The sequence below is a fragment of the Pseudophryne corroboree genome, chromosome 4, assembly GCF_028390025.1.
Source record: "Pseudophryne corroboree isolate aPseCor3 chromosome 4, aPseCor3.hap2, whole genome shotgun sequence".
Lineage (NCBI taxonomy): Eukaryota > Metazoa > Chordata > Amphibia > Anura > Myobatrachidae > Pseudophryne > Pseudophryne corroboree.
In genome coordinates, this window is record NC_086447.1 from 68,984,542 (window position 1) to 69,003,557 (window position 19,016).

The following is a 19,016-nucleotide window of genomic DNA, read 5'->3' on the forward strand; positions in this document are numbered from 1 at the left end:
TAGAATACCACTGCATTTACCATAAGTGTTCTTTATCTTCATTTCTACAACCCTCAGGTAATGACACACATAGTCGATAGGGAATTTAGGCACAGATATCAGCAACCACATACCTCCCCCATTCATGTATCATCAACTAAAATGTGCTCCCCCATTTTGTTACAACCACAGCCGAAAAGAGCTCGGTAGAGTTTGACAGCCCATCCACAGACCCTTAATACGGGATAAGAAGGAATTCAAATGTATACTTCGCAATACCTCGAAGCTTGATGTACCACACGTACGGCACGATGATACATGACCCCCCAAACATGGACTCATACACACATGCTTCTGCTGTCTCACTAGATCATACCCTCTTCACACCTTCTCCTCTCTCCTCCCTTACCCAACCATGCAAATGTATTAACCCCTGACATGTATTTTTCTCCTTTTGAAATGTTTTAGAAGGTGGCAGTTATTATTGACTGCCAAAGGGTGGACTGTCAAAGTCAGAAAAATATCTCTATACACACTGCCATATTTGCACCTCATACAGGTCCGCGCTGCGCATGCGTACGCTCTCCCGTGCGTGCGCATACTCACAGTCGCGGGCACCCGCAGGTGCACGGTATGCGTATTTACGGTAGAGTTTATGTGATCGTAGCGTGCGACTCAATCGTTACATATTTTCACTATATAATGTATTTTGTAGATCATGGTCCCTTTGATAGATTCTGAAAGTTTAGTTAACATAGCATGTTCCTGAACAGAGAGATCCCTCTTTGCATTGTACGAAGGGTCTAACAGGGGTCATACAGTGGTGTTTGGTACCCATCGGAAGAGTATTTAAATAGCAATATTCCGGTGTTGGTTTGGAGCGGATTAATCGCTCGTGCGAATAGTTATGGACATAAGAAGTTTAAGTACTATTATTTGTTCTTACTTAGTCATGCGGCGGGAAACCCAGTATCCCACCCACCTGAACAGTTGGAAACAGTCACAGCCCACCTGTATGAATCAACCTATGACCTTTTTTTATAATGCGAAGCCAAATTCCTGTGTCCAATGAACAATGAGATTGTAGGGACCATTGAATTGTATTGTGTGTGGGGCATAAATAGGCAGGCCGACCATATCCAGTTCACTCTCTTCAACGGTTCTCATTGCTGATAATCGGGAGCTGGATATCGAGGCGCATGCGATCGTTTCCCCTTGTGCGTAAGTGTTTCTCCGCAATCATATTGATCTTCTTGTTATTGTGAGCCAATTTCTCTCTCTCTCTCTCTTCTCCTCTTTCTCTCTTATTTTCCCTTAAATAGTAATTGTATTGTATTGTATTTCCTGTGTAGTTATCTGGTTAGTTAGTCTATGTTATATTGTAGTGTATGACTTGTATTGTGTTTAATTCTTTTGCAAGTATATCAGTCATAATATATATATTAGGCGTTGGACCCTGAGCACGGTATCTGTGTATTTCTTATAGTGTTAAGTATTCTCAGAGCGTCGGTGACGCTCGAACAGCTTTAAAGGTAATAAGGTTATACTGTGTTGCATTTACACTCTATCATTACACTAAGGTTTTACTGCACAATACACTGTTTATGGTTTAGATACAAAGGTTTAACATTGTGAGCGTCAGCGCCGCTGGTGATCTCCTCGTGGTCCCGAGCGTCCGCTACGCTATAGCGAATCATTACGTTAGTCAGCAGCCAATAGCGTGCCTGCCTGTGATCCCTTGGCCGTGAGCGAACGTGACGCTTGAGCGTCTCGACTACGGCTAAGCGATTGTTACGCAACGTGCGTACCCTTACGGTACTTCATACGTAGATAGCGTGCAGTGTTCTTAGACCTCATAAAGGGTATTATATACGATAAATATTTAGCTTTATCAGTGCTGTAGAATAGAATCGTTCAGGCGCCATTTTCGATCTCCCCTGGGGGTATTGTACATGTCTAATAAAATATATGTTCCTGAGTGATCAGTCCACGTGAATGGGACAATCCCGGCATCTGCGATCAGGGACGTTAAAGATTGGGATATGTGTATCATATCGATACGGGAGTAAAGCTGGTGTGGAGCAGAGAAATGAGTGTAGTCTTTTGCTAGGGCATGTTTTAGGCGCCAGGAGTCACAGAAGTTATACTGTTGGAGGGAGGAGAGAAGGGTACGAGAGGCCTTAATTAAGGGAGCGGCTGTCTTACGGGGAGCGGGGGTAGATCTATCAACATGAGGGTCAAGTACAGCATTAAAGTCTCCCCCTAAGATTATATGTCCTTGAGCGATCCTACCAACATGTCGAAACAATGATTGGAAGAACTGAGATTGGTCTTGATTAGGGGCATAAACTGAAATTAAGGTCAGGGTTACAGAGTGCAGAGTGCCAACAACCATTATATAGCGCCCTTCTGGGTCGGTCACTGTTTTAATGTGTACAAAAGGAATTTTACGATGTATTAGAACAGCGACACCCCGTTTTTTACAGTTAGCGGTTGCAAAAAAGGATTGAGTGAATTGTTTACTCTGAAGTTTCGAGTGAAGGCCCGTAAAGTGAGTCTCTTGAAGAAACGCAATATCGGCCCTCTCCCTGCTGCAAGCGCTCAGCAAAATGGTGCGTTTTTTGGGTGAGTTGAGTCCATTTACGTTGACAGATAACAACTTAAGGGCCATGGGATAACATTAATCGGGTCGCTATGCAGAAAACACAAAAAGAAAAAACCCTGAATGAATACCAAACCTCTCGGGGACCATCCCGCAGGAGCAGGTGGAAAGAGAAAGGGAGATAAGAATAACAAAGAAAAGAAACAAGAGAAAGACGAAAGAAGCAAAGGCGCCAACAAAGGCAAAAACCCTGTAAAGAAAGGTCCGTTTGTGAGACCGTAACTAAAATCTGAATATGGATAACAAGAAACATCAAAAGAGGGTGCATGGGGGTCGTGGAAGAAGTATATAACATGGCATTGTTGTTAGGGTCTCCTGCCCTGTGCTGCCACGTCGTCATGGCAACCGGGAGACAAGTGCTAGTGGAGTAACCTGAGCGCAGCTGATACTCCGGTTCGGGTCTTTTGCTGTGCAGTGGTTATAGGCTCTGTGCACGGCAGGGGATCCGGTGCTGGTTTTTGTGCTCACAGTCTGTGAGGTCTGAGTGGGGCGTGGACAGCACCTGCTTTATAAGGCCTCTTCTCAGAGTAAGCAGATGCTGCTGAATCTTTGTTGGTTAGTCAGTTCATGAAAGTTAGCCAGTACTGTGTAGCTTTGTATTTGTTTGTTGCTTACTGTAAATAGGCCTGGGGATTTGGTATTACACTCTGCCAATCCAGACCTAGCAGTAAGACTGGAGTCAGTCGTTTAGCTTGCTGGGGTTCTGTTACTACTCTGTGAACTTAGCAAGTTTGCGGCTGTATTCTAAGACTTGCCTGTCTAATCCTGTCTCACTGTGCTAGGTGTCAGGGGTCAGTTTAGTGGCAGTAAGCTAAAACCTGTGCACTGCAAGTGAGAATTAGGATTGTGGAGACTCTCCTTGTGTCTATCATTCCATCTCTGACCAAGGAGTTTACTGCCACACCCGTTGGTAACCCTTTAGGGTTTTGCTGTTGCCCTTAGCAACAGCATTTCGGGTTCTCTACGTATTAAAACACAACATCTTGCTTTTTCCATCTGAGCAGTTCTAATACAAGGGAGATACCCAGTTCCTTAGCCTCTGGGCTTCTCTGTTCACTTTGTGTGTATTTTGTTACCCTATCACCTTCTGTGTACGTTATGTCATATTCCCCAGTTTGTCTGTGAGTCCATTTGTTTTGCATAACAGTTCAAACACCAGTACATTCCTGCAGACACTGGAGTGCATAACAGTTCTGACACCAGTACTTTCCTGCAGGCACTGGTGTGCATAACATATTCAGCAGCCCAATACTCCTGTTGAAATTTTGTGGGAATATGGAGCATACTCCTCAAAATACGTTGCAACAGGTGGTCGATCAGGTGCAGGTCCTGACTCGACAATTTAATGATTTGTCCATTAAAATGCACACCTCCCAGGCTGCTGGCGGAGCTCCCGCAGCAGCAGCACCTGCAGGGGTTAAGGAGCCGAAAGTAAATCTCCCGGATCGTTTTTCTGGAGATCGCTCGCAGTTCTTTTGTTTCAAGGAGAGCTGCAAGCTATACTTCCGGCTTAGGCCTCAGTCTTCTGGGTCGGAGATTCAGCGGGTGGGCATAGTGATTTCCTTGCTACAAGGAGACCCACAGGTCTGGGCATATGGGTTGCAGCCTGACTGTCCGTCGCTTAAAAGTGTTGATGCTTTTTTTAAGGCACTGGGCATGTTGTATGATGACCCTGACAAGACGGTCTCAGCCGAGGCTCAGATTTCGATCCTTAAGCAAGGGCGAAGGCCAGTTGAGGTTTACTGTACGGAGTTTCGGAGGTTGGCCCATGATACCCAGTGGAATGACCCAGCCCTGAGACACCAGTACCGAAGAGGTCTTTCTAACCAGATAAAGGACCAACTGGTACAATATCCCTTGCCTGATAGCTTGGATCAGCTCATGCAGTTATCCATCCGGGTGGATAGACGGCTGAGAGAGCGTAGGCTTGAAAGGGAGACTGAGATTTCCTTCCTTCCCAAGGGAACCTCAGACTCTGAGGAATTTTCTGAGGAGCCTATGCAGATTGGGGCTACCCGCCTCTCTTCGCGTGAGAAGACGCGGAGGAGACAGCAGGGGTTGTGTTTGTACTGTGGGAATAAAGGTCATGTGGTAGTATCATGCCCAGAAAAGCCGGAAAACTTCAGGGCCTGAGGGTGATGGGAAATATCCTGTCAGGCCAGAAGTCAGAATTTCCCAAGAAGACTTTTATCATTCCGGTGACCTTGAAGATCCTCGGTCAAACTGTCAAGACTGAGGCCTTTGTGGACAGTGGGGCCGACGGGGTTTTTATGGACCGCCAATTCGCCCTGAAACACTCTGTTCCCTTAGTACCCTTGGCATCGGAAATTGAGATTTGTGGGTTAAACGGGGAACCATTATCCCAAGGTAAAATTACCTCTTGCACTAGCCAGATTTCTTTGTTTATTGGAGCCACACACTCTGAAAAATTGTCCTTTTATGTGACTGTCTGTACTTTTGCCCCATTGGTGTTGGGGTTACCCTGGTTAAGGGCCCACAATCCTCAATTTGACTGGGTCTCTGGGGAGATTCTTAGTTGGGGTACTGATTGTTTCAGGAGTTGCTTGAGCCTTCCAGTCAGGTTCTCGCAGCTAAGTTTGCCAGGATTGCCAGGGTGTTATGCAGATTTTGCGGACGTGTTCTCCAAAAAAGTTGCAGAGGTACTACCTCCCCATCGCCCCTATGACTGTGCCATTGATTTGTTGCCAAATGCTAAGCTTCCCAAGAGCAGGTTGTACTCCCTGTCACGTCCTGAGACTCAGGCTATGGCAGAGTACATTCAGGAGAACTTGGCTAAGGGATTTATCAGACCTTCACAGTCTCCAGTTGGGTCGGGGTTCTTCTTCGTGGGTAAAAAGGACGGTTCGTTGCGACCCTGCATCGACTTCAGAGAATTGAACCGTATCACGATTAAAAACTCATACCCACTGCCTCTCATTTCGGTCTTGTTTGACCAGCTTCGTACTGCCACCATTTTTTCTAAGATTGACCTACGCGGTGCGTACAATCTAATCCGAATAAGAGAGGGGGATGAACGGAAGACTGCCTTTAATACCCACTCAGGGCATTATGAATATTTGGTGATGCCTTTTGGGCTCTGTAATGCCCCGGCAGTCTTCCAGGATTTCATGAATGATGTGCTCAGGGAATATTTGGATAGATTCTTAGTTGTATACTTAGATGACATCCTAATCTTCTCCCATTCCCTGGAGGAACATCGGAAGCATGTACGCTTAGTCCTCCAGAAACTCAGAGACCACCGGCTTGGGGCGAAGCTGGAGAAGTGCGAATTTGAAGTTCAGCAAATCGCATTTCTAGGATATATTATCTCCCCAGAAGGTTTCCAAATGGAGGGTTCCAAGGTACAGGCAGTCCTGGATTGGGTGCAGCCCACTAGTTTGAAGGCGCTTCAGCGTTTCCTGGGCTTTGCAAATTTATATAGACGATTTATCGCTGGATTTTCGTCTATAGTGGCGCCCTTGGTGGCACTCACTAAGAAAGGGGCGGATGTTGCTCACTGGTCTTGTGAGGCTAAAGCGGCTTTTGCCCGTCTCAAAAGGGCATTTGTTTCGGCCAAGGTGCTGCGACACCCAGATCCAGAGCGTCCTTTTGTGGTGGAGGTGGATGCCTCTGAGATGGGTATTGGGGCAGTGCTTTCTCAGATGGGAGATAATCGCCTTCATCCCTGTGCTTACTTTTCCCGTAAATTTTCGCCTGCCGAGATGAATTATGACGTGGGTAACCGGGAATTGTTGGCTATTAAGGATGCACTTGAGGAGTGGAGACACTGGCTTGAGGGGGCTAAGTTTGTGGTCTCAATTCTCACTGACCATAAGAATCTGGCATATTTAGAGTCAGCGAAGCGTCTCAATGCCAGGCAGGCACGATGGGCTTTGTTTTTTGCTCGCTTTAATTTTTTTGATAACATATCGCCCTGGGTCAAAAAACATCAAGGCTGATGCGCTCTTGCGGAGTTTTGCTCCAATCCAGGAGACCACCGAGGAGCCGTTGCCCATTGTTTCCCCATCATGTATTAAAGTGGGCATTACCCAGGACCTCTTATCATTAGTCCTTAGAGCACAGGAGCAGGCTCCTCCGGACCTTCCGGTAGGTCTTTTGTTTGTGCCTCCTAGGTTAAGACAGCAAGTGTTCCTGGAATTCCATGCCAAGAAGTCGGCAGGTCACCCGGGTATTGCCAGAACTCGGGAGTTGCTATCTAGGGCGGTGTGGTGGCCCTCGGTGGCTAAGGATGTGGATCAGTGGGTTCGGGCATGTGACATCTGTGCCCGAAATAAGACTCCTAGAGGGGTTCCTGTTGGCCCATTACATCCACTCTCTATTCCATCTAAGCCATGGACCCACATTTCAATGGATTTTGTGGTGGACTTGCCCAAATCCTCGGTTATGACAGCCATCTGGGTTGTCGTTGACAGGTTTTCGAAGATGGCGCACTTCGTTCCACTGGTTGGGCTGCCATCAGCCAGACGCCTGTCTGAATTATTTATGCTGCATGTTGTGCGTCTCCACGGGTTGCCACTTGATGTGGTCTCTGACCGCGGATCCCAGTTTGTGGCCAAATTCTGGAGGGCATTTTGTTCCGATCTCCAGATTTCTGTCAGCTTGTCGTCAGGCTACCATCCGCAGTCTAATGGGCAGACTGAAAGGGTGAACCAGTCCTTGGAGCAGTTCCTCAGGTGTTATGTCTCCAAGTGTCAGACTGACTGGGTTGCTCATCTGTCCATGGCGGAGTTTGCCTATAACAACGCGGCTCACTCTGCTACAGGGATCTCTCCCTTCCTTTGTGTGTATGGGCATCATCCTAAGGCCAATTCTTTTGACCCCCTGGACTCCACGCCTGATGGTTCCTCTGTGGTTTCGGTCCTTAGAGGCATTTGGCGGAAAGTGAAGAAAGCCCTTGTGTCTGTGTCATTAGTGACCAAAAGGGTTTTTGATAAGTGGAAAAGACCCTGCAGCTTCAAATTAGGAGATTTCGTCTGGTTGTCTACCAAGAATTTGAAGTTGAGACAGCCATCTCATAAGTTAGGCCCCCGGTTCATCGGCCCTTATAAGATCACCAGGGTTATCAATCCGGTGGCATTTCAGTTAGATCTGCCCCGTTCTTTGGGTATCAATAAAACATTTCATTGTTCCCTTTTAAAACGGGCGATTAGTAATCCTTCTTCCAGTGGAAGACCTTCCCCTCTTCTGATACGTGGCCAGAGGGAGTTTGTTGTTGAAAGGATTCTTGACTCCAAGGTGGTTCGGGGTCGTCTGTCATTTTTGGTGCACTGGAAGGGGTATGGCCCGGAGGAGCGGTCGTGGGTGCGCAGTTGTGATCTTCATGCCCCCAGACTGATACGCTCTTTCTTCTCGCAGTTCCCCGATAAACCCGGTGGTAGGGGTTCTTTGACCCCTCGTCAGAGGGGGGGTACTGTTAGGGTCTCCTGCCCTGTGCTGCCACGTCGTCATGGCAACCGGGAGACAAGTGCTAGAGGAGTAACCTGAGCGCAGCTGATCCTCCGGTTCGGGTCTTTTGCTGTGCAGTGGTTATAGGCTCTGTGCATGGCAGGGGATCCGGTGCTGGTTTTTGTGCTCACAGTCTGTGAGGTCTGAGTGGGGCGTGGACAGCACCTGCTTTATAAGGCCTCTTTTCAGGGTAAGCAGATGCTGCTGAATCTTTGTTGGTTAGTCAGTTTCTGAAAGTTAGCCAGTACTGTGTAGCTTTGTATTTGTTTGTTGCTTACTGCAAATAGGCCTGGGGATTTGGTATTACACTCTGCCAATCCAGACCTAGCAGTAAGACTGGAGTCAGTCGTTTAGCTTGCTGGGGTTCTGTTACTACTCTGTGAACTTAGCAAGTTTGCGGCTGTATTCTAAGACTTGCCTGTCTAATCCTGTCTCACTGTGCTAGGTGTCAGGGGTCAGTTTAGTGGCAGAAAGCTAAAACCTGTGCACTGCAAGTGAGAATTAGGATTGTGGAGACTCTCCTTGTGTCTATCATTCCATCTCTGACCAAGAAGTTTACTGCCACACCCGTTGGTAACCCTTTAGGGTTTTGCTGTTGCCCTTAGCAACAGCATTTCGGGTTCTCTACGTATTAAAACACAACATCTTGCTTTTTCCATCTGAGCAGTTCTAATACAAGGGAGATACCCAGTTCCTTAGCCTCTGGGCTTCTCTGTTCACTTTGTGTGTATTTTGTTACCCTATCACCTTCTGTGTACGTTATGTCATATTCCCCAGTTTGTCTGTGAGTCCATTTGTTTTGCATAACAGTTCAAACACCAGTACATTCCTGCAGACACTGGAGTGCATAACAGTTCTGACACCAGTACTTTCCTGCAGGCACTGGTGTGCATAACAATTGTAAACCTGATCCTTAACAATCCGACGTGTGTCGAACATCAAAACCAAGCCCTGCAATGGGGCCTTACACCTGTAACAATCCGGTGACTGGGGGAAGGGGGAGGGAGAGGGAAGGGAGAGGGAATGAGGGAAGGGAGAAGGAGTAAAGGAGGGGAGGGGGAGGTAAGGGGAGACAAAAATAACAGTAGCAACATGTCCCAGCCGTAACACTTTTCCGGGGGATACTAATTATAAGGTTAAGAACATACTAACATATAAAGCTTAACATCCAACATTAATACTGAAAAAGGATATCATGAGTTGGGTCCAAATGAAGGTGAGGACAAACGTGTCCACTGTATAAAGAAATCATCGGACATATCAAGTAACCTTATATGAAGAGGGACATAGGTCAGAAGGTAACCTCAGGTTTTAGGTAGAAGCACAGTCTGAGTACTGGGTACGAGTCACTCTCGACCATTCAGGAAGCGGTGGTCTGGAACGTTGAGGTTTCGGAGAAACAGCGGCAGAGGAGGGAACAGCGGTCGCTTCAGGGAGGAGATCCAGTTTAGATAGCAGCTCCTGTCCTTGCGATAAAGTTTTAACAGCATGAACTGAGTTCTTGGCAAAGACTTGCAACATAAAAGGGAATCCCGAACGGTATCTTATTTGGTGGTATCTAGGGGTCCGAGCGCCCCTGGCAAAATAAGGGCCTGGCGCCCCCCCCACCTCCAAAGAGAGAGAGCACAGCAAGCCAGTGGTAGTTGCAGGGGTTGAGCTGCAGTGGAGACCAAATTTGAAATAGGGGGGCCGCACCAACTGCGCACCCCAAACACTGGCAGACATTGCTGTTTGGGACTCGCTGTCAATGGGAACTGGCCGGTAGCAGCAGCAGACAGGAAACCGAGCAGCATTGGATCATGAACAGCCCAGTGTGGTTCCCAAACTCGGTCCTCAAGGATCCCTAACTGTTTTCCATGTCACATGGCAGCTGCACTGTGTATCACCAACTGCCACATTTTAAAAATCCACAGGCGACCTGGAAAACATGAACTGTCGAGGACCGAGTTTGGGAACCACTGCAGTCTAGACAGAGGAGAGAGCCTAAGAACAGCAAAGCACCAGTGAAAGTGGCCAATTGATAAACTATAGAGGGAGGGAGGAGAGATAGAAATATCAGAAAAAGTAAAACACATGGGAAAGTGGGCAAAGTATAGTGAATGGTAGGATAGGTAAAAAATGCTTTAAGCAGCCTTAGAACTGAGTTGCGAAACTGGTTCTGGCATTGTAGTGTTGACATAAGGACTGTTGACTTGCTGACTATGTTTAACAACTGTAACTATCTCCCTCTAAGGATGGAGGTGGATGTAATTACATTTGGGGGTGGTTCAGTGAAATGTGGCAGCTCAACCGGCAAACATATGCACTGGAAAAATGCTGTTCTGTACAGCTCTCCCTTATTACCAGCCAGTCTTATAAGCAAAACGCGTTCTGTACTTTTTGATACAGCTTATTAGCATCTCCAGCAAGCTGCAGATGCTGGGAGATGTAGTTCTCTTTGTCAATCCCCCCTTCCCCCCCTCCACACTGACAGCTCCATCACACCAATCCCCCCTTCCTCCCCTCCACACTGACAGCTCCATCACACCAATCCCCCCTTCCTCCCCTCCACACTGACAGCTCCATCACACCAATCCCCCTTCCTCCCCTCCATACTGACAGCTCCATCACACCAATCCCCCATTCCTCCCCTCCACACTGACAGCTCCATCACACCAATCCCCCCTTCCTCCCCTCCACACTGACAGCTCCATCACACCAATCCCCCCTTCCTCCCCTCCACACTGACAGCTCCATCACACCAATCCCCCCTTCCTCCCCTCCACACTGATACCTCCATCACACCAATCCCCCCTTCCTCCCCTCCACACTGACAGCTCCATCACACCAATCCCCCCTCCTCCCCTCCACACTGATACCTCCATCACACCAATCTCCCCTTTCTCCCCTCCACACTGACAGCTCCATCACACCAATCCCCCCTTCCTCCCCTCCACACTGACAGCTCCATCACTCCAATACCCCCTTCCTCCCCTCCACACTGACAGCTCCATCACACCAATCCCCCCTTCCTCCCCTCCACACTGACAGCTCCATCACACCAATCCCCCCTTCCTCCCCTCCACACTGACAGCTCCATCAGACCAATGCCCCCTTCCTCCCCTCCACACTGACAGCTCCATCACACCAATCCCCCCTTCCTCCCCTCCACACTGACAGCTCCATCACACCAATCCCCCATTCCTCCCCTCCACACTGACAGCTCCATCACACCAATCCCCCCTTCCTCCCCTCCACACTGACAGCTCCATCACTCCAATACCCCCTTCCTCCCCTCCACACTGACAGCTCCATCACACCAATCCCCCCTTCCTCCCCTCCACACTGACAGCTCCATCACACCAATCCCCCCTCCTCCCCTCCACACTGATACCTCCATCACACCAATCTCCCCTTCCTCCCCTCCACACTGACAGCTCCATCACACCAATCCCCCCTTCCTCCCCTCCACACTGACAGCTCCATCACTCCAATACCCCCTTCCTCCCCTCCACACTGACAGCTCCATCACACCAATCCCCCCTTCCTCCCCTCCACACTGACAGCTCCATCACACCAATCCCCCCTTCCTCCCCTCCACACTGACAGCTCCATCAGACCAATGCCCCCTTCCTCCCCTCCACACTGACAGCTCCATCACACCAATCCCCCCTTCCTCCCCTCCACACTGACAGCTCCATCACACCAATCCCCCATTCCTCCCCTCCACACTGACAGCTCCATCACACCGATCCCCATTCCTCCCCTCTACACTGATACCTCCATCAAACCAATCCCTCACTTCCTCCCCTCCACACTGACAGCTCCATCACACCAATCCCCCCTTCCTCCCCTCCACACTGACAGCTCCATCACACCAATACCTCCATTCCTCCCCTCCACACTGACAGCTCCATCACAACAGTCTCCCCTTCCTCCCCTCCACACTGACAGCTCCATCACACCAATCCCCCCTCCTCCCCTCCACACTGACAGCTCCATCACACCAATCCCCCCTTCCTCCCCTCCACACTGACAGCTCCATCACACCAATCCCCCCTTCCTCCCCTCCACACTGACAGCTCCATCACACCAATCCCCCATTCCTCCCCTCCACACTGACAGCTCCATCACACCAATCCCCCCTCCTCCCCTCCACACTGACAGCTCCATCACACCAATCCCCCTTTCCTCCCCTCCACACTGACACCTCCATCACTCCAATACCCCCTTCCTCCCCTCCACACTGACAGCTCCATCACACCAATCCCCCCTTCCTCCCCTCCACACTGACAGCTCCATCACACCAATCCCCCCTTCCTCCCCTCCACACTGACAGCTCCATCACACCAATCCCCCCTTCCTCCCCTCCACACTGACAGCTCCATCACACCAATCCCCCATTCCTCCCCTCCACACTGACAGCTCCATCACACCGATCCCCATTCCTCCCCTCCACACTGACAGCTCCATCACACCGATCCCCATTCCTCCCCTCCACACTGATACCTCCATCAAACCAATCCCTCACTTCCTCCCCTCCACACTGACAGCTCCATCACACCAATCCCCCCTTCCTCCCCTCCACACTGACAACTCCATCACACCAATACCTCCATTCCTCCCCTCCACACTGAAAGCTCCATCACACCAATCCACCCTCCTCCCCTCCACACTGACAGCTCCATCACACCAATCCCCCCTTCCTCCCCTCCACACTGACAGCTCCATCACACCAATCCCCCATTCCTCCCCTCCACACTGACAGCTCCATCACACCAATACCCCATTCCTCCCCTCCACACTGACAGCTCCATCACACCAATCCCCCCTTCCTCCCCTCCATACTGACAGCTCCATCACACCAATCCCCCATTCCTCCCCTCCACACTGACAGCTCCATCACACCAATCCCCCCTTCCTCCCCTCCACACTGACAGCTCCATCACACCAATCCCCCCTTCCTCCCCTCCACACTGACAGCTCCATCACACCAATCCCCCCTTCCTCCCCTCCACACTGATACCTCCATCACACCAATCCCCCCTTCCTCCCCTCCACACTGACAGCTCCATCACACCAATCCCCCCTCCTCCCCTCCACACTGATACCTCCATCACACCAATCTCCCCTTTCTCCCCTCCACACTGACAGCTCCATCACACCAATCCCCCCTTCCTCCCCTCCACACTGACAGCTCCATCACTCCAATACCCCCTTCCTCCCCTCCACACTGACAGCTCCATCACACCAATCCCCCCTTCCTCCCCTCCACACTGACAGCTCCATCACACCAATCCCCCCTTCCTCCCCTCCACACTGACAGCTCCATCAGACCAATGCCCCCTTCCTCCCCTCCACACTGACAGCTCCATCACACCAATCCCCCCTTCCTCCCCTCCACACTGACAGCTCCATCACACCAATCCCCCATTCCTCCCCTCCACACTGACAGCTCCATCACACCAATCCCCCTTTCCTCCCCTCCACACTGACAGCTCCATCACTCCAATACCCCCTTCCTCCCCTCCACACTGACAGCTCCATCACACCAATCCCCCCTTCCTCCCCTCCACACTGACAGCTCCATCACACCAATCCCCCCTCCTCCCCTCCACACTGATACCTCCATCACACCAATCTCCCCTTCCTCCCCTCCACACTGACAGCTCCATCACACCAATCCCCCCTTCCTCCCCTCCACACTGACAGCTCCATCACTCCAATACCCCCCTCCTCCCCTCCACACTGACAGCTCCATCACACCAATCCCCCCTTCCTCCCCTCCACACTGACAGCTCCATCAGACCAATCCCCCCTTCCTCCCCTCCACACTGACAGCTCCATCAGACCAATGCCCCCTTCCTCCCCTCCACACTGACAGCTCCATCACACCAATCCCCCATTCCTCCCCTCCACACTGACAGCTCCATCACACCGATCCCCATTCCTCCCCTCTACACTGATACCTCCATCAAACCAATCCCTCACTTCCTCCCCTCCACACTGACAGCTCCATCACACCAATCCCCCCTTCCTCCCCTCCACACTGACAGCTCCATCACACCAATACCTCCATTCCTCCCCTCCACACTGACAGCTCCATCACAACAGTCTCCCCTTCCTCCCCTCCACACTGACAGCTCCATCACACCAATCCCCCCTCCTCCCCTCCACACTGACAGCTCCATCACACCAATCCCCCCTTCCTCCCCTCCACACTGACAGCTCCATCACACCAATCCCCCCTTCCTCCCCTCCACACTGACAGCTCCATCACACCAATCCCCCCTTCCTCCCCTCCACACTGACAGCTCCATCACACCAATCCCCCATTCCTCCCCTCCACACTGACAGCTCCATCACACCAATCCCCCCTTCCTCCCCTCCACACTGACAGCTCCATCACACCAATCCCCCATTCCTCCCCTCCACACTGACAGCTCCATCACACCAATCCCCCCTCCTCCCCTCCACACTGACAGCTCCATCACACCAATCCCCCCTTCCTCCCCTCCACACTGACAGCTCCATCACACCAATCCCCCCTTCCTCCCCTCCACACTGACAGCTCCATCACACCAATCCCCCCTTCCTCCCCTCCACACTGACAGCTCCATCACACCAATCCCCCATTCCTCCCCTCCACACTGACAGCTCCATCACACCGATCCCCATTCCTCCCCTCCACACTGACAGCTCCATCACACCGATCCCCATTCCTCCCCTCCACACTGATACCTCCATCAAACCAATCCCTCACTTCCTCCCCTCCACACTGACAGCTCCATCACACCAATCCCCCCTTCCTCCCCTCCACACTGACAGCTCCATCACACCAATACCTCCATTCCTCCCCTCCACACTGAAAGCTCCATCACACCAATCCCCCCTCCTCCCCTCCACACTGACAGCTCCATCACACCAATCCCCTCTTCCTCCCCTCCACACTGACAGCTCCATCACACCAATCCCCCATTCCTCCCCTCCACACTGACAGCTCCATCACACCAATACCCCATTCCTCCCCTCCACACTGACAGCTCCATCACACCAATCCCCCCTCCTCCCCTCCACACTGACAGCTCCATCACACCAATCCCCCTTTCCTCCCCTCCACACTGACACCTCCATCACTCCAATACCCCCTTCCTCCCCTCCACACTGACAGCTCCATCACACCAATCCCCCCTTCCTCCCCTCCACACTGACAGCTCCATCACACCAATCCCCCCTTCCTCCCCTCCACACTGACAGCTCCATCACACCAATCCCCCCTTCCTCCCCTCCACACTGACAGCTCCATCACACCAATCCCCTCTTCCTCCCCTCCACACTGACAGCTCCCATATACACATGCCCCCCCCCCTACTGACCCTGCATCCCCCCCCCCCCACACACACACACACACAGCACACATACTGCAAATGTGGGATAATTGCAGGTACTGATGTACAGTAGTGTGTATGTCACCTACACAAATCCCCTCTCTTCCACACAAACAGCTGTCACAAACTTCTTGGGGCATGGACTCACCATGATGTCTCAGCAGGGGGCTGTCCATTAGTCTCCAGCCATAGTCTCTCCTCCTCCAGCGGTGTGATTCCTTGCAGGCACCTCCAGTAATCCTCCTCACGCAGCCGTGGTGAGCATGGGACTGGGCCGGATCTCCGCCTCCAGGGGGCTGGGCTAACTACTTTCAAAGGGGCAGAGGAGGGAGTGACTCGGAGGTGCAGCAGCTGAGGGGAGCGTTATACTGTAGCAGGAACTGCTGCAGCCAGGACTTTATTCAGCAGTCGACAGCACACAACTTCTGTCTCCTCCCCTACCCGCTAATTAACCCTGCTGTAATTTGTGCAAACTGCTTCACTCCGTGCCCATCCGGACTGTAGTGCTCTATACTTGGCCACAGGTGGCATCTCTAGGTGGCGCCCCCCTTCTACGGGCGCCCCTGGCGAGTGCCATCCTGGCCAAGCGGTAGATACGCCTCTGGTGGTGACGAAGGAGTTTCTTAACTGGTTGACGATCCCGGCGTTTCTGGAGTGTCAACGGGGCTAGATCTTGAAAGATTTGCAATTGCATCTCCTGGAAAGATATGTCCTGGACGTCCCGAGTTGCAGATAGGATTCTTTCTTTCGATCTATAGTAATGAAGGCGGACTATTATGTCTCTAGGTGGTTGAGAAGCAGAAGGCTTAGAGCGCAGGGCTCTGTGTGCCCTATCACAGAGACATTCCTTGTCTGTAAGGTCCAGCACTAAAGATTGAAAAAGGTCTTGTAAAAAGGCCGGCAATGCGGAACTCTGAATCGTCTCCATCACGTTGCGTATTCTGAGATTATTACGGTGAGAATGATTCTCTTGGTCCTCTTGCCGTTCCTTCAACAGTTCAACTTCCTCATGGAGCCTCGTGAGTTCCGTATCAAACCGCTGTTGCGACCGGCATAGATCATCCGTCTTTGTTTCCAAAGAGTCCGTCCTATCGCCAAGAGACGTAATTTCTAGTCTGAATTCGGAGATTGCCTTAGAAAGTTCTTGTTTAAAGGCCGTTTGAACACTTTCAAGGAGCCCCGTCATAACTGCTTGAATCTGTGGGTCGATATCTGTGCCCGAAGACAGAGGGGAGGAAGGAGATGCAGGGGACGACATTTGGTTCTGAGCGCCTTTAGATTTATTCCCGAAAAAGTTTGCCGAAGCCTGTTGAGATTTCTTATTTTTCTGGGCCATAATGCCAGTGAGAAAAAAAAAAAAAAAGAGGAGGACAGGCAAGTTGCAGGGATAAGGGAAGGAGATGGGAGTCCCAGCCGGAGACACAGGGTGGAGTATCAGTAGGACAGGTCAGCCACATGAAGATTTTCAAGTACGCCTCATAGCCACTTCAGAGCATCAATTGAACAATAAAAAGCACAGGTGTAGTCCCTTAGGGAATAAGTGGACAGATGGGGGTACCGATCACGGTCCAGCCAGTGACCAGGCACCTCTTCCCAAGAGGACAGCAGGAGTTTCTGGCGCTGAAAGACACGGTGGCTTTGTATTCTTCTTGGTTATTATTATTATTTATTTATTTTTAAATTAGTCATTCTTATTATTTTTATTTATTTATTTATTTATTTATTGTGGTGTTGTCCACAAGATGCTACTGAGTGTGGACCTGCAGGGGCAGTATGGCTCACTGTAGTACTGAAACAATGAGAGGTGCTGTAGGAGCTGTAGGTAACTAGTAAAAAGTAACAGGGAGATCCAGACAGTAGCAGCCCATACAGTGAGAGCAGCGCCACTAGCACTCTCACCCAGCAGCTGCTCCAGGGCTGAGAGAGAGCAGCAGGACCAGGGGAGAGCAGCAGTAGCTCAGTGTGTCAGTGGTGGCAGCGGGTTAACCTTCTTATGGCATGTCAGCGGGGCCAGAGAGCCGCGCCCGCCCGCCCCGCACAAGAGGCAGAAAGATCCGGTGGAAGAGAGGCAGATGGCGGCCACAAGCGGCTGACGGCTCAGGAGCGCCGAAGCTCCGATCGCAGCCGTCACAGCCCGTCTTGCAAGGTACGGTGCGGGAGGGAGGGAGTCAGGCAGCAAGGCACGGCGCCGCTCCGGGTGGGTCAAGGCCAGGGCTCCCGCACGATCTCACAGGCGGCACCGCTGATGTTACAGGGGCAGAGCACGGCCTGACGCCGGGTCCCCCATGGCCGTCGCTTCGGATACAGGTGCTGTGGCTCCCGTTGGTGAAGGTGCTCTGCGCCGCCGGAGCTCCGATCCTGGGTCGCGGGTGTAACTCCAGCCCCTGGCTTCACTGGGGTGGGAAGGCCGCAACCCGCAGGGACGTTAAAAAGCGTCCCCCGGCTCCGCAGCGTCACCACACGACCCTGAAGGATGACCTGCGAACCTCAGAGGGTATTTGGTGTTTGAGGGAGCCCCCAGAGAACGCGTGGTGCCCAGTATTAATCGGGGTATACGGGAGCTCAGTAAGAAAGCTGCTGTTCGGCTTGCATGCTAGGCCACGCCCCCCATAAATTAATGTTATTCAATTTAATTAGGGAAAGTGAATAGCTGTATATAAATGTAAATATACATACCCACTAAGGGAGAGTCTCAGAAAAAAAGAGTATATATCCACAAATGAACCACCTGCAATAGGGTGATTCAATATGAATAAATAGTGACTGAAAGACAATACCATTATTCTTAATATCCATAAAGGGAATGTACTTACAAGTTCAAATGTGCTCCTATGTTCTCTCCCAAAGTGCAAGTGACTGAGGGGCTGAAATATAGGGCTTATATTGCCCATACCATATTACCTCACTTCCTGGGCTTATTAACCAATAGGGGGCATCACAAGAAATTATGACCTAATTGTAGGGTCCAAATGTGCTATAAGTACCTACCCATATACATATAGTGTGTGTCGTTATTTTAGTTAATAACATGTGCATAATAAAGTGTTAATAATAATATAAAGTGCTTAGATTGTGTAACTTCGTATGGGCGGAAGTGACTTCACTTCCGCCCAAAAGACCAAGTGTGGGAATTTAATAAACATGATTTAAAATACCTATAAGTGTACTAACTGGCACAAACTCTGATTTGCCCCTCTTAATTTAGTGAACCGGGCCCGTGATCAGATGTATCCATCTGATCAGGGCGCTACAGGTTCACTCTAAGGTGTTTCACTCAAGCGCTCTGTTTAGCGCACTTCCTGGTAGTTATAACGGAAGTGACGCCTGCGTTCCACCTATGTCCGCGGTGAAACGCGAAGCGGAGGAGCGCAAATCCTAGTGCTCTATAGGAAGTGACGTATGCGTTCCACCTATACCCGCAGTGGAACGCAAAATGTCTTCTTCCTAACAAGAGGTGTAGCATTGTCACAGCAGTGTTTTAATGTTCAATATCCAGATCCTATTAGTTTAGTTATATCATAGGTGTGTGGCTAAGTTGTCCC

The 19,016-nt window shown here is 50.7% G+C and overlaps 1 protein-coding gene across 4 annotated transcripts in view; it reads right to left on the reverse strand.

Annotated features, from left to right (window-relative positions):
• The window catches only part of LOC134911111 (cysteine-rich secretory protein 1-like), a 164,674-nt gene extending 146,283 nt beyond the window's left edge, over positions 1–18,391 (reverse strand). The window contains exon 1 of one of the 4 annotated variants that reach the window (XR_010176326.1): positions 18,288–18,388. The gene's annotated coding sequence lies outside the window, so the exon portion shown is untranslated. Of the gene's footprint in view, positions 1–18,287 lie in introns of all 4 variants that reach the window. The other 3 variants (XR_010176325.1, XM_063919482.1, XM_063919481.1) reach the window with 3 other exon arrangements.
• Between the last annotated feature and the right edge of the window lie 625 nt (positions 18,392–19,016).